The following is a 13,676-nucleotide window of genomic DNA, read 5'->3' as shown; positions in this document are numbered from 1 at the left end:
TTCCAGGGGAAAATGTTCAGGATAGTAGGTTGAATATAACTGTTATTTAGCAAATGGATTTAATATGTACTATTTTTGAAGAAATATTACCTGAATAAATGCTCTTTAATCTAGCTAGATTCTAGAAAATAAAAAGAGTAGCTAGAGACAATATCACCTATCTAACTTCTAACCATAGGGAAAGTTTCCCTTGTTCTTGGGCTCAAACTCCTCAGGCAACAGGTTGGAAGCAGGACTCTGGTACTGAAATGTAATTGCAACAGGCTGTGATTGGCATAAGAATCACTCAACTCACTCATTTTGCTCTAATTTCACATTCTTCAGGCAAATTTCAGATTATAATCTGTTTTACAATAGGTACCATGTAATGAGTAAGCACTACTTGGAAGGTACTGTGCTAGGCACTTTACAGTTATTATTGCTAATGCTCATAGCAACTCTGCAATGACCTCATTTTCAGATGAGGAATTTTAGGAAGCTTGGTACCTTGTATAAGATCCCATTGTTGTTCTGTTAATAAGGGGGATGCTCTGGCCATGCCAGCTTGAGAGTTTATGTTTATAGTTTTATTATAAAGTAATATGCACACTTGTTTGGTATACATCCTTTCCTGGAAGGCCAAATCAAACCCTATCAAGCTGAAAATCAGACTCTAATGTGTGGCAAATAACCAAATGAATATCATCCTCTGAGAAGGCTTGAAAGCAAGCAAATGTTGCCTGCTTTTCCCATTTAAATGTTGATATCAACATTTACAGAAGCAAAAGTATTGAACATTATTTGAAAAAGTATATTTCTGCAGTAAAATGAATTCATTGGAGAACAAATGGAACATCATGCTATGTTTCAAAACATACACAAATTTTATTTTATTTTATTTAGAGGCAACAATTTAGCCTAAGTTTTGATGGGTAGGTAATGACTTTTGTTTTTACTACCATTATAGTTTTGTTCTTTCCATGAATCATACAGTATGTAGCCTTTTCATACAGACTTCCCTTAGCAAAAAGCACTTTAGATTCATCCATGTCTCTTTGTGGCTTGATAGTTCATTTTTTAAAACTGCTGAATAAAAATTCTATTCTTTAGATAAAGCACAGTTTATTATCCATTCACCTATTAAAGGATATTTTCACTGCTTGCAGTTTTTGGTGTTTATGAATAAGTTGCTATAACATTCACATGCAGGTTTTTATGAGGACATCAGTTTTCAAAGAAGTTGGGTAAATACTAGGAGCACAATTACTGGATCACATGGTAAGACAATGTTTAGTTTGTAAGAATCCATGAAATTGTCTTTCAAAATAACTGCCATTTTACCTTTCTACTATCAATGAATGAGAGCCCCTGTTGTAATGCATACTTGGGAGAAATTGGTATTGTCAGTTTTTTTGAATTTTAGTCATATAAATATATAGGTAGTGGTATCTTGTTTTAATTTGCAACTCAGTAATGACACATAACAAGCATATTTTCATATGTTTAATTCCCATCCATATATCTTCTTTGTTAATGTGTCCTTTCAGTTATTTTGCCCATTTTTAATTAAATGTTTTGTTTTGTTATTGACTGTTAAAAGCTTTTACTTATTTTGGCATCTGTGAAGAAAGATCATTTTATTTTCTTCTTTCCAATCTATATAACTTTTATTTTCCTTTTCTTGCCTTATTTTACTTGCTAAGACATCCAGTAGGTTGTGAAATAGGAGAGATGACAGGGTATATCCTGCCTGGTCCATGATCTTAAGGGAGAAACATTCAGTTTCTATTATATATGATGTTACCTGTAGGTATTTTCGTAGGTATTCTTTATTAGTTCTTCTCTTTTCCTAATTTGTTGAGATTTTTAAAAATCATGAGTGAGTGTTGTATTTTGTCAAGTGCTTTATTTGCATCAATTAAAATAACTATATGATTTTGCTACTTCAGTCTGTTGACGTAGTTGATTATATTGATAAACTTTCAATGTTGAACCTGTTTTGTTTTGCATAGCTGTAATAAAACCAACATAGTCATACTGCATGGTCATTTTTATACATTGTTGCATTTGAGTTGCCTTTATTTTGTTGATGATTTTTGCATTATGTTCTTACGAGATGTCAGCCTATAGGTTTTCTTTCTTGTACTATAAATATCTGGGGTTTTGTTTTGTTTTGTTTTTAAGATAATGCTGGCCTTGAGTTAGGAAGTATACGCTCTTCTCATTTTTTTTTAAATGATTGGAAAGAACTGGTATTTCTTAAATCAGGGGTCCCTAAACTACGGCCCGTGGGCCGCATGCGGCCCCCTGAGGCCATTTATCCAGCCCTGGCCACACTTCCAGAAGGGGCACCTCTTTCATTGGTGGTCAGTGAGAGGAGCATAGTTCCCATTGAAATACTGGTCAGTTTGTTGATTTAAATTTACTTGTTCTTTATTTTAAATATTGTATTTGTTCCCGTTTTGTTTTTTTACTTTAAAATAAGATATGTGTAGTGTGCATAGGGATTTGTTCATAGTTTTTTTTATAGTCCAGGCTGCAACGGTCTGAGGGACAGTGAACTGGCCCCCTGTGTAAAAAGTTTGGGGACCCCTGTCTTAAATGTTTGGTAGAATTCACCAGTGAAACTTCCTGGGCTTGGTGCTTTGGGGATGGTGGAAAAATGGAAAGGTAGTGGGTTTTGTTAACCACTGGAACATTTATTTAATAAATATTACTTCTCTTTGTGTGAGTTTTGGTACTCAGTATCTTTCAAGGAATTGTTCCATATAATTTAAATTATCAGATTTTTGCATCAAGTTCATAGCATTTCAAATTATCCTTTTATGCCTACAGACCAGGAGTTATGATCCTTCTCTTTAGCCTGGCTGTAAGTTTATAAATTTCATTAATATGTTCAAAGAATTACCTTTGGGTTTTGTTGATTTTCTCTTTCCTTTTCCTGTTTTCATTTTAATGAATTTATCACTCAATTTTATTACTTTTCTTCTGTTTGCTTCAGGCCTATTATTTTTCCCCTAGTTTCTTGAGGTAGAAGTTTAGATTATTGATTTTAATTCTCTCCTCTTTTTTTTTTATTTAGGCAATTAAATTTAACATGGTGATATTGGTCAATCAGAGTACATAGATTTAGAGAAAACATCTCCACATCATTTGGACAGTCAATTATGTTGTATACCCATCACCCAAAGTCAAATCATCTTCTGTCACCCTATATTTTGTTTCTCTTTAAGCCCCTCCCCTTCTACCCATCCATCCTTACCCCTCCCTTCCCCTTGGTAACCACTGCACCCCTGACTAGGTCCATGAGTCTCAATTTTGTGTCTCACTTATGTATGGAATCATACAGTTCTTAACTTTCTCTGATTTACTTATTTCACTCAGTATAATGTTATTCAGGTCCATCCATGTTGTCTTAATGATACTATGTCATCATTTCTTATGGCTGAGTAGTATTCCATAGTATATATGTACCACATCTTCTTTATTTAATCCTCTATTGAAGGGCATTTTGACTGTTTCCATGACTTGACCACTGTGAACAATGCTGTAATGAACATGGGGCTGCATGTGTCTCTATGTACCCATGTTTACAAGTTTTGTAGGTAGAGGGATTGCTGGGTTATATGGTAGTTCTATTCTTAATTTTTTGAGGAACCATCATACTTTCTTCCATAATGGTTGCACTAATTTACATTCCCCCCAACAGTGAATGGGGGTTCCTTTTTCTCCACAATCTCTCCAGAACTTGTTATTACCTGTTTTGTTGATAATAGCTAATCTAACAGTTGTGAGGTGGTATTTCATTGTAGTTTTGATTTGCATTTCTTGAATAGTTAGTGAAGATGAGCATTTTTTCATATATCTGTTGGCCATTTGTATTTTTTCTTGGGAGAAGCATCTGTTCATGTCCTCTTCCCATTTTTTTATTGGATTGTTTTTTGCTGAGTTTTGTGAGTTCTTTATATAATATATTTTGGATATTAGTCCCTTATCTGAACTGTTGTTTGAAAATATCATCTCCCATTTAGTTGGTTGCCTATTTTTTTTGTTTACAGTTTCTTTTGCTGTGCAGAAGCTTCTTAGTCTGATGTAGTCCCATTCATTTATCTTTGCCTTTACTTCACTTGCTTTGGAGTCAAATTCATAAATGTTCTTTATGGCCAAGGTCCATTAGTTTAGTACCTATGTTTTTTCTATGTAATTGTTTCAGATCTTATATTTAGTTCTTTGATCCATTTTGAATTAATTTTTGTGCAAGGAGATAAACTGTAGTCAAGTTTCATTCTTTTGCATTTGGCTTTCCAATTTTTCCAGCACCATTTATTGAAGAGGTTTTCTTTTCTCTATTGTGTGTTTTTGGCTTCTTTTTTTTTTTTTTTTTTTTTTTTTTTTTTTTTTTTTTTTTTTATATATAATTTTATTTTTTTAATGGGGTGACATCAATAAATCAGGATACATATATTCAAAGATAACAAGTCCAGGTTATCTTGTCGTTCAATTATGTTGCATACCCACCACCCAAAGTCAGATTGTCCTCTGTCACCTTCTATCTTGTTTTCTTTGTGCCCCTCCCCACCCCCTATCCCTCTCCCATTCCCCCCTCCCCCCCCCCCCGTAACCACCACACTCTTGTAAATGTCTCTTAGTTTCACTATTATGTCCCACCTACGTATGGAATAATACAGTTCCTGTTTTTTTCTGATTTACTTATTTCGCTTCGTATCATGTTATCAAGATCCCACCATTTTGCTGTAAATGTTCCGATGTCATCATTTCTTATGGCTGAGTAGTATTCCATAGTGTATATGTGCCACATCTTCTTTATCCAGTCATCTATTGATGGGCTTTTTGGTTGTTTCCATGTCCTGGCCACTGTGAACAATGCTGCAATGAACATGGGGCTGCATGTGTCTTTACGTATCAATGTTTCTGAGTTTTTGGGATATATACCCAGTAGAGGGATTGCTGGGTCATAAGGTAGTTCTATTTTCAGTTTTTTGAGGAACCACCATACTTTCTTCCATAATGGTTGTACTACTTTACATTCCCACCAACAGTGTATGAGGGTTCCTTTTTCTCCACAGCCTCTCCAACATTTGCTGTTACCTGACTTGCTAATAACAGCTAATCGAACAGGTGTGAGGTGGTATCTCATTGCCGTTTTGATTTGCATTTCTCTAATAGCTAAAGAAGATGAGCATCTTTTCATATATCTGTTGGCCATTTGTATTTCTTCCTGGGAGAAGTGTCTATTCATATCCTCTTCCCATTTTTTTATTGGATTGTTTGTTTGTTGTTGAGTTTTATGAGTTCTTTGTATATTTTGGATATTAGGCCCTTATCTGAGCTGTCGTTTGAAAAAATCATTTCCCATTTAGTTGGCTTTCTGTTTATTTTGTTATCAGTTTCTCTTGCTGAGCAAAAACTTCTTAGTCTGATGTAGTCCCATTCATTAATTTTTGCCTTCACTTCTCTTGCCATTGGAGTCAAATTCATTGGCTTCTTTATCAAAGATAATTTGACCATATATATGTGGTTTTATTTTGGGGCTCTCTATTCTGTTCCATTGATCTGTGTCTATTTTTCTGCCAGTACCATGCTGTTTTGATTATCGCGGCTTTGTAGTATAGTTTGAGGTCAGGTATTGTAATGCCTCCAGTGTCGTTTTTTTTCCTTAGGATTACTTTGGTTATTTTAAGTTTTTTATGGTTCCATATAAACTTGATGATTTTTTTGTTCTATTTCTTTAAAAAATAACATTGGAATTTTGATGGGAATTGTATTAAATTTGTATATTGCTTTGGGTAGTATGGCCATTTTAATTATATTTATTCTTCCTATCCACAAACAAGGAATATTTTTTCATTTCATTGTGGCTTTTTCAATTTCCTTTAAAAATGCTCTGTAGTTTTCATTATATAGGTCCTTTACGTTCTTTGTTATGTTTATTCCTAGGTATTTTATTTTTGTTGTTGCTACTGTAAAAGGAATTTTTTTTAGTTCTTTTTCTGAGGTTTCATTGTTGGCGTATAAGAAAGTAATACACTTCTGTATATTAATTTTGTATCCTGTGACCTTACTGTATTGATATATTATTTCTAATAGCTTTTCTGTGGAGTCTTAGGGTTTTTCTATATACAGGATTATGTTATCTGCAAAAAGTGAAACCTTTACTTCTTCTTTCTCAGTATGAATGCCTTTTATTTCTTTCTCTTGTCTGATTGTTCTGGCTTGAACTTCCAGCATTATGTTGAATAGGAGTGGAGAGAGTGGATAGCCTTGTCTTGTTCCTGATTTTAGAGAAGTTTTTAGTATTTTACCATTTAGTATGATGTTAGCTGATGGTTTGTCATAAATGCCCTTTATTATGTTGAGGTATTTTTCTTCTATACCCATTTTGTTGAGTGTTTTAAACATAAAAGGATGTTGTATTTTATCGAATGCCTTTTTTGCATCATTGATAGGATCATATGGTTTTTGTTTTTTGTTTTGTTGATATGGTGTATTACATTAATTGTTAATCATTTTACATATGTTGAACCATCCTTGTGTTTCTGGGATGAATCCCACTTGATCATGATGAATTATGTTTTTGATGTGTTCTTGTATTTGATTTGCTATTATTTTGTTTAGTATTTTAGCATCTGTATTCTGTATATTTAGCAATATATTTGAGATATTGTTCTGTAGTTTTCTTTTTATGTGTTGTCATTGCCAGGTTTTGGTACGAGGGTTATGTTGCCCCATAAAATGTTTTTGGAAGTATTGCTTCTTCTTCAATTTTTTGGAAGACTGAATAAAACAGGAACCGATTCTTCTTTGAATGTTTGGTAGAATTCACTAGTATATCCACCTGGCTCAAGACTTTTATTTTTGGGGAGGTTTTTAATAATTGTTTCTATTTCCTCCCTGCTTATCAGTCTATTTAGGCTTTCTACTTCTTCATGACTCAGTCTAGGAAGATTGTATTGTTCTAGGAGTTTATCCATTTCTTCTAGATTGTTGAATTTGGTGGCATATAATTTTTCATAGTATTCTGCAATAATCCTTTGTATATCTTTGTATATCTGTGGTAATTTCTCCTTTATCATTTTGGATTTTGTTTATATGAGTCTTTTCTTTTTTTTCCTTAGTGAGTCTTGCCAGGGGTTTGTCAATTTTATTGATCTTTTCAAAGAACCAGCTCTTTGTTGTATTAACTTTTTTAATAGTTTTTCTGTTCTCTATTTTATGTATTTCTGCTCTGATTTTTATTATTTCCTTTCTTCTGCTGGTTTTGGGTTGCCTTTGTTCTTCTTCTAGTTTCTTAAGATGTGATGTTAGTTTGTTTAGTTAGACTCTCTCTTGCTTTTTCATATAAGCATTTAATTATATGAACTTCCCTCTTCTAACTGCTTTTGCTGCATCCCAGAGATTCTGATGTCATGCTGTCATTTTCATTTCTCTGTATATATCTTTTGATCTTTTATTTCTTCTTTGACTCATTCATTTTTTAGAAGTATGTTGTTTAATTTCCACATTTTTGTGGGCGTGTTTACTTCTTTTTTGCAGTTGAATTCTAGTTTCAAAGCCTTATGGTCAGAGAATATACTTGGTATAATTTTAATCTTTCTGAATTTGTTGGTGTTGGTTTTGTGACCCAGCATATGGTCTATTCTTGAGAATGTTCCATGTACACTGGAGAAAAATGTATACTCTGTCGATTGGGAATGAAATGTCCTATAGATGTCTATTATGTCCATTTGTTCTAGTGCTTCACTTAAGGCTGATATTTCTTTATTGATTTTCTGTTTGGATGAACGATCTAAAGCCATCAATGGTGTATTGAGGTCTGCAAGTATGATTATATTTTTTTTTGGTTTGCACTTTTAGATCAGTTAGTAGTTGTGCTCCTTGGTTTGGTGCATATATATTAAGGAGTGTTATGTCTTCTTGATACACTGTCCCTTTTATTATTATGCAATGTCCATCCTTGTTTCTGTTTACCTTTGTTGTCTGTAGCCAGCATTGTCAGATATCAGTATAGCTACTCCTTTTCTTTGGATATTATTTGCTTGGAAAATTGTTTTCCAACTTTTCACTTTGAATCTATTTTTATTCTTGTAGCTTAGATATGTCTCTTGAAGGCAGCATACTGTTGGATTTTGCTTCTTGATCCAATCTGATACTCTGTGCCTCTTTAGTTGTGAGTTCAAGCCATTTATATTTAGTGTAATTATTGACACTTGAGGATTTCCTATTGCCATTTTATATACTGCTTTCTGATAGCTTTGTGTCTTGTTTGGTTCTTCTTTTATGTTTTTCTGTCATTTGTGTTTTATTTGATGGTGTTCCATACTTCTATCTTCTGTTTCTTCTTTTTTTAAGCTATGTGTTTCAGTGGTGGCATTTTCAGGGGTGGTTACTATTAGGTTTTTAGGAGAAAAATTATCATATTTATTAGAGTCCATTATCTCATGAGTGCTTCTGCACTCCATCCTCTTATGTTACTGGTAATCTTTATCCTCTCCCCTTTATGTTATTGTTGTCACAGAGTATCCTTGTTTTCACTGTGGTTTTGTTAAATATTTATTACTTGCATATTTGTCTTGTTTTGTTCTTTGTATCTGGTTGGATAACCCCCTTTAGTATTTCCATTAGTGGGGGTTTTCTGGTGATAAATTCCCTCAGCTTCTGTATGTATGTAAATGTTTTCATTTTCCCTTCATATTTGAAGGATAACTTTGATGGATATAGTATTCTTGGTTGGTAGTTCCTCTCTTTCAGTACTTTAAATGTTGGGTTCCACTCTCTTCTGGCTTCTAGAGTTCCTGCTGAGAAATCTGATGATAGCCTAATGGGCCTTCCTTTATATGTATATCCTTCTGCTCCCTAGCTTCCTTGTGAATTCTTTCTTTGTTATTGATTTGTGATAATTTCATTATGATGTGCCTTGGAGTAGGTCTGTTTAAGTTGAGGTAACTCGGTGTTCTGTTGGCTTCTTGGATTCAAGGCTCTAACTCTTTCCACAGGCTTGGGAAGTTCTGATTGATTATTTGTTTCAATATGTTCTCCATTCCCTTTTTCCTCTCTTCCTCTTCTAATATACCCATTATTCTTATATTGTTCTTCCTGATAGAGTCAGACAATTCTTGTAGGGCTTTCTCATTTTTTTTTTATTTTGTTTCTCTCTTCTCTCTGAAGTATTCCTAGTCACCTGTCTTCAATGTCACTGATTCTCTACTCTATCTGGCTTGTTTTATTGGCATAGCTTGTTATCTCATTTTTCAGTTCATGTATTGAGTTTTTCATCTCTGTTTGGTTCTTTTTTTATAGTTTCAGTTTCCTTGGTGAAACTGTTCATTAAGTTGTTTTTTGAGCTCACTAAATTGCCTTTCAGTGTTTTCTTATATCTTACTGAGTATTCTTAGAGCTTCAATTTTGAATTCTCTGTCATTAAGCTCCAAGGTTTCCATGTAATTGAAATTTTTTCCTGAGGATTTTCATCATCTATCTGAGTTACATCTCTATCTTGTATATCCATATTTGATTGTTTTTTCCTTGATGGCATTTGCAGGTGATATTTTAATAACTCCAATAAGAGATAATTATTCCTTTTTCTGGAAGGCACTACACTACAAGATTTGCCTCTGCGAGATTCTTGGGGCATCTGTTAAGGCTTAGCTGTCACCTTTGTAATGATGAAGGCAAAGTCCTTGCATTGGTAGGAGGGTCTTTTTGCTAGGGCTTTGCAACTTTATGATACCAGCACTGGCTGACCAGGAGTCCTTCAGGGCCCTCCCCCACGTCCCCACAGAGCAGGGGATCTAGTTTCTGGATTCCCCTGCCTCTCATAGGAGAGAGCAGTCTGGAAACTTAGTGGAGGGTGGTCTGCCACCATTGCTGTTTTCACAGCAAGGGGAGCAATAAAGAACTGAGAAGCTGGGGTGACAGAGTCCAGTCCCTCCTCCGATACCACTCTAAGCTCTCCAAGCACAGCCCTGGGCTGGGCCAGGAGTGCACGCCACAAGCCAGTATCCTTGAGTTTTGGTACCAGCTGTGGCAGAGATTGCAGATCAGGGGCTTCCCATCCACACAAACTAAACTCCCTCTAGCAAGCCAGTGCCTAAGCATCAGAGCCGGTGGTGTGCAGATCTCAGATCAAGCATGTCTGGTGCCACAGGGCTAAATTGTGCTGGCAGGGCGGGCAATAATGCATGTTCCAGTGTCCTGTGGACTGATCTCCACAAACTATTCAACTGTAGTTCTTGGGAACTTGCCACTGGCTTTGTGTGCACACTGTGCCTGTAATAGCTCAGCCCTGCAATCACGGTGCAGCAGACGTCGGGAAGCAGCCCTGCTCCCTATTTTTGGTCGTTGCCCCTTGCTCTGCTCCTTCCTCCCCAGTCTCTCCACTCGGCTCCTCCCAGTCTGAGACAAAGCCTGTGCAAACAGTGCCTTCCTCCCTCAAGTCCATGAGGAAGGAGAAAGACTCAGTCCTCTGGTATTATTTTTTCTTCTGTGCTTTAGGTCAATTTCTTGCATGATCATACCTTTGTCTATCCAGTGTGTGTATATTTCAGGTTCATCTGGATTTTTTTCTCTGCAGATAGTTGTAGAATTTGTTGAAATTTCAAGGGGAGAGATGAGGAGTATCTCTCATGCCATCATTTCTCTGATGTTAATCTAATTTTATTAATCTCCTCTTTTCTAATATATGTATTTAATGTCATAAAGTTCCCTTTAGAAATTGCAGTGCTTTAACCCACTAATTTTTATAATTTGTATTTTCATTTTTCTTTAGTTCTCTTTATACTTCTTTTTTGACCCACATATTATTTAGAAGTTGTCTATTTCCTCATATTTAGGGAATTTTTCAGCTCCTTTTTTGTTATTGAATTCTAGTTTAAATTTATTGTGTCCTGAGAAATCACACTTTATGTGATCTCTATTATTTTAACTTTGTTAATATAAATTCTGTGGCCCAGAATGTAGTGTATTTTGTGCATTGAATAATGTACATTTTGCTATTATTGGAGTATTCTAAAAATGTTAGATTGAGTTGATCAATAATACTATTTAGATCAACTGCATCCTTACTGATCATTTGATCAATTACTACATAAGAGGTCTCATAATGTCTCCAAATTTAAGAGTGGCTTTGTCTATTTCTCTATGTGTTGTTTTTTTTTTTTTTTCGAAGTGAGAAGTGGAGAGAAGGCAGACAGACAAACTCTTACATGCACCTGAGTAGGATCCACATGGCATGCCCACCAGGGGGCAATGCTCAGCCCCTCTGGGGCATTGCTACACTGCAATCGGAGCCATTCTAGAACCTGAGGCAAAGTCCATGGAGCCATCCTCAGTGCCCAGGCCAACTTTGCTCCAATGGAGCCTTGGATGTGGGAGGGGAAGAGAGAGATAAAGAGATAGGAGAGGGGGAAGGGTGGAGAGGCAGATGGGTGCTTCTGTGTGCCCTGACTTAGAATCAAACCCAGGACTTCCATACGCTGGGCCCACGCTCTCCCACTGAGCCAACCCGCTAGGGCTCCCCATGTATTTTGATGTTCTGTTTTTAATTACATACATGTCTAGTACTATTATATCTTTGTGAAGAAAAGACTTCTTTATCATTATGTAATGTCTCTTTTTATCCATGACTAAAACTAATATAATTACTCAAGCTTTTTTTCTAATTAGTGCTATCATTGTTTAACTTACTCTATCTTTTGATTTTTTAACCAATCAAAATATTTATATTTAAAGTGGGTTTCTTATAGATAGCATATAGTTAAGTTGTGTGTGTGTGTGTGTGTGTTTAATTTATTTATTAGTTTTATAGAGAGAGGAAGAAGAACAGAGAGACAGAAACATTGATCTGTTTCTATCTGTGCTCCGACCAGGGATCAAATTGACAACCTTTGTGTATCCAAATGATGCTCTAACCAACTGAGCATCCGGCCAGGGTTGCTGGGTTCTGTTTCTTTATCCACTCTGACATTATCTCTTTGGTTTTATTTATGCCATTCTTAATAGAAGTGATTACTGATATAGTTGGGTTGTCAATCACGTTTGTAATTGTTTGTTATTTGTTGTCTTTGCTTTCCCCTACCCCTTTTTTCTGCCTTCTGTGGTTTTCATTGAGGACTTTATATGATTCTATTTCATCTTCTCTCTTAACATATTACTTGTACTTATTTTTTAAATTAGGAGCTCTACAAATTTGTGAACCACATTTTTAACACATCTAAGTCCACCATCAAATAACTATACTGCATCATGTTTAGTGCTGGTAGTTTATAATGAATTGTTCCCATTTCCTCCCTCCCATTGCTTATAATATTGCTCTTACTCATTTCATGTACCTATATGCTATAATTACTTGATACAATTTTATAATTATTAAACAGTTATATTTTAGGTTAATTAGGAATAATAACAATCAGAGATGTTATTTTACCTTTTTTTTTATTCTTACTCTAACACTCTTCTTTATGTAGATCTCAATTTCTAATCTGTATCACTTTGCTTCATCCTAAAAAAATGTTCTTTGGACATTTCTTGCAGAGCAAGTCTGATGGTGATGAAGTCCCTAAATTTTTGTTTGTCTGAAATAGTCATTATTTTTCCTTTACTTTTGAAGGAAAATATAAAATGCATATAAACTTGTAAGTTTGTGGGGGTTTTTCTTTCAATATTTTGACTATTTCACTCCACTGTCTTCTTTATTATGGTTTCTAACAAACAAACAAAAAGACTACCATATAAGGTGGGGCAAAAATAGGTTTTCAGTTGTTTGTATGGAAAATAATAAATAATAATACAAGAATAAGCTCTGTATTTTGCTTTACTCTCAACTCTAAACCTACTTTTGCCCCACCCTGTAATTTTTATCCTTGTTCTGTCATAGGGAGGGTGTTTTCCCATCTCTGGTTTCTTTCACAATTTTCTCTTGTTTTTCTTTGTTTTTTAGTTTTAATATGATATGAACATTGTGGTTATTTTTTTGTCATACTGAATATTTTCTGAACTGTCCAGATCAGTGATTTGCTGTTCCCTATTTTGAAAAATTCTAAACCAATATTACTTCAAATATTTCTTCTATTCTACTCTTCTTTTTATATTCAAATTACATACATGTTACCATTTTGATATTGTCCCACATTTCTTCAGTATTTTCTGGTGGAGTTTATGCTATTTTTTTCTCTTTCATATTCATTTGGTAAATTTCTGATGACATATTCAAGCTTTGTTTAGTCTATAGGTGAGCCTATCAAGAAGTCAAGGAGTTTTAAATTTTGTTACAGTGTTTTTTACTTATAGCATTTCTTTCTGATTATTTTTTATAGTTTCCATCTTTCTGCTTACATTGCCTATTTGTTGTCTACCTTTACATTGCCTATGTTGTCTACTTTTTTCATGATAGCCCTTAACATATTAAGTATACTCATTTTAAATTCTTTATCTAATAATGCCACATTAATGTCATACCTCCGTGTTATTCTAATACTTGCTTTGTCTCTTCAGATAGTGTTTTTTCTTGCCTTCTAGAATGCTTTGAAATTTTTTAACAATGAGATAATGCATAGTGGATAACAAGAACCATGGTAAATAGATCTGCAGTGTGAAGTTTAATGTTCATCTGGCTAGCAATAGCACTGTGTTTAATGTTTGCTGTAGTTAAAGTTTCCACAGGTTTCAAATGGCCTAGTGTC

The 13,676-nt window shown here is 34.6% G+C and overlaps 1 protein-coding gene across 1 annotated transcript in view; it reads right to left on the bottom strand.

Moving 5' to 3' along the window:
- Positions 1 to 13,676, bottom strand: part of KCNU1 (potassium calcium-activated channel subfamily U member 1) — a 136,367-nt gene that overhangs the window by 52,492 nt on the left and 70,199 nt on the right. The window lies entirely within an intron of this gene.

This window comes from Saccopteryx leptura, chromosome 4 (genome assembly GCF_036850995.1).
Source record: "Saccopteryx leptura isolate mSacLep1 chromosome 4, mSacLep1_pri_phased_curated, whole genome shotgun sequence".
Classification (NCBI taxonomy): Eukaryota; Metazoa; Chordata; class Mammalia; order Chiroptera; family Emballonuridae; genus Saccopteryx; species Saccopteryx leptura.
This window is presented reverse-complemented; position numbering and strand designations above follow the sequence as displayed.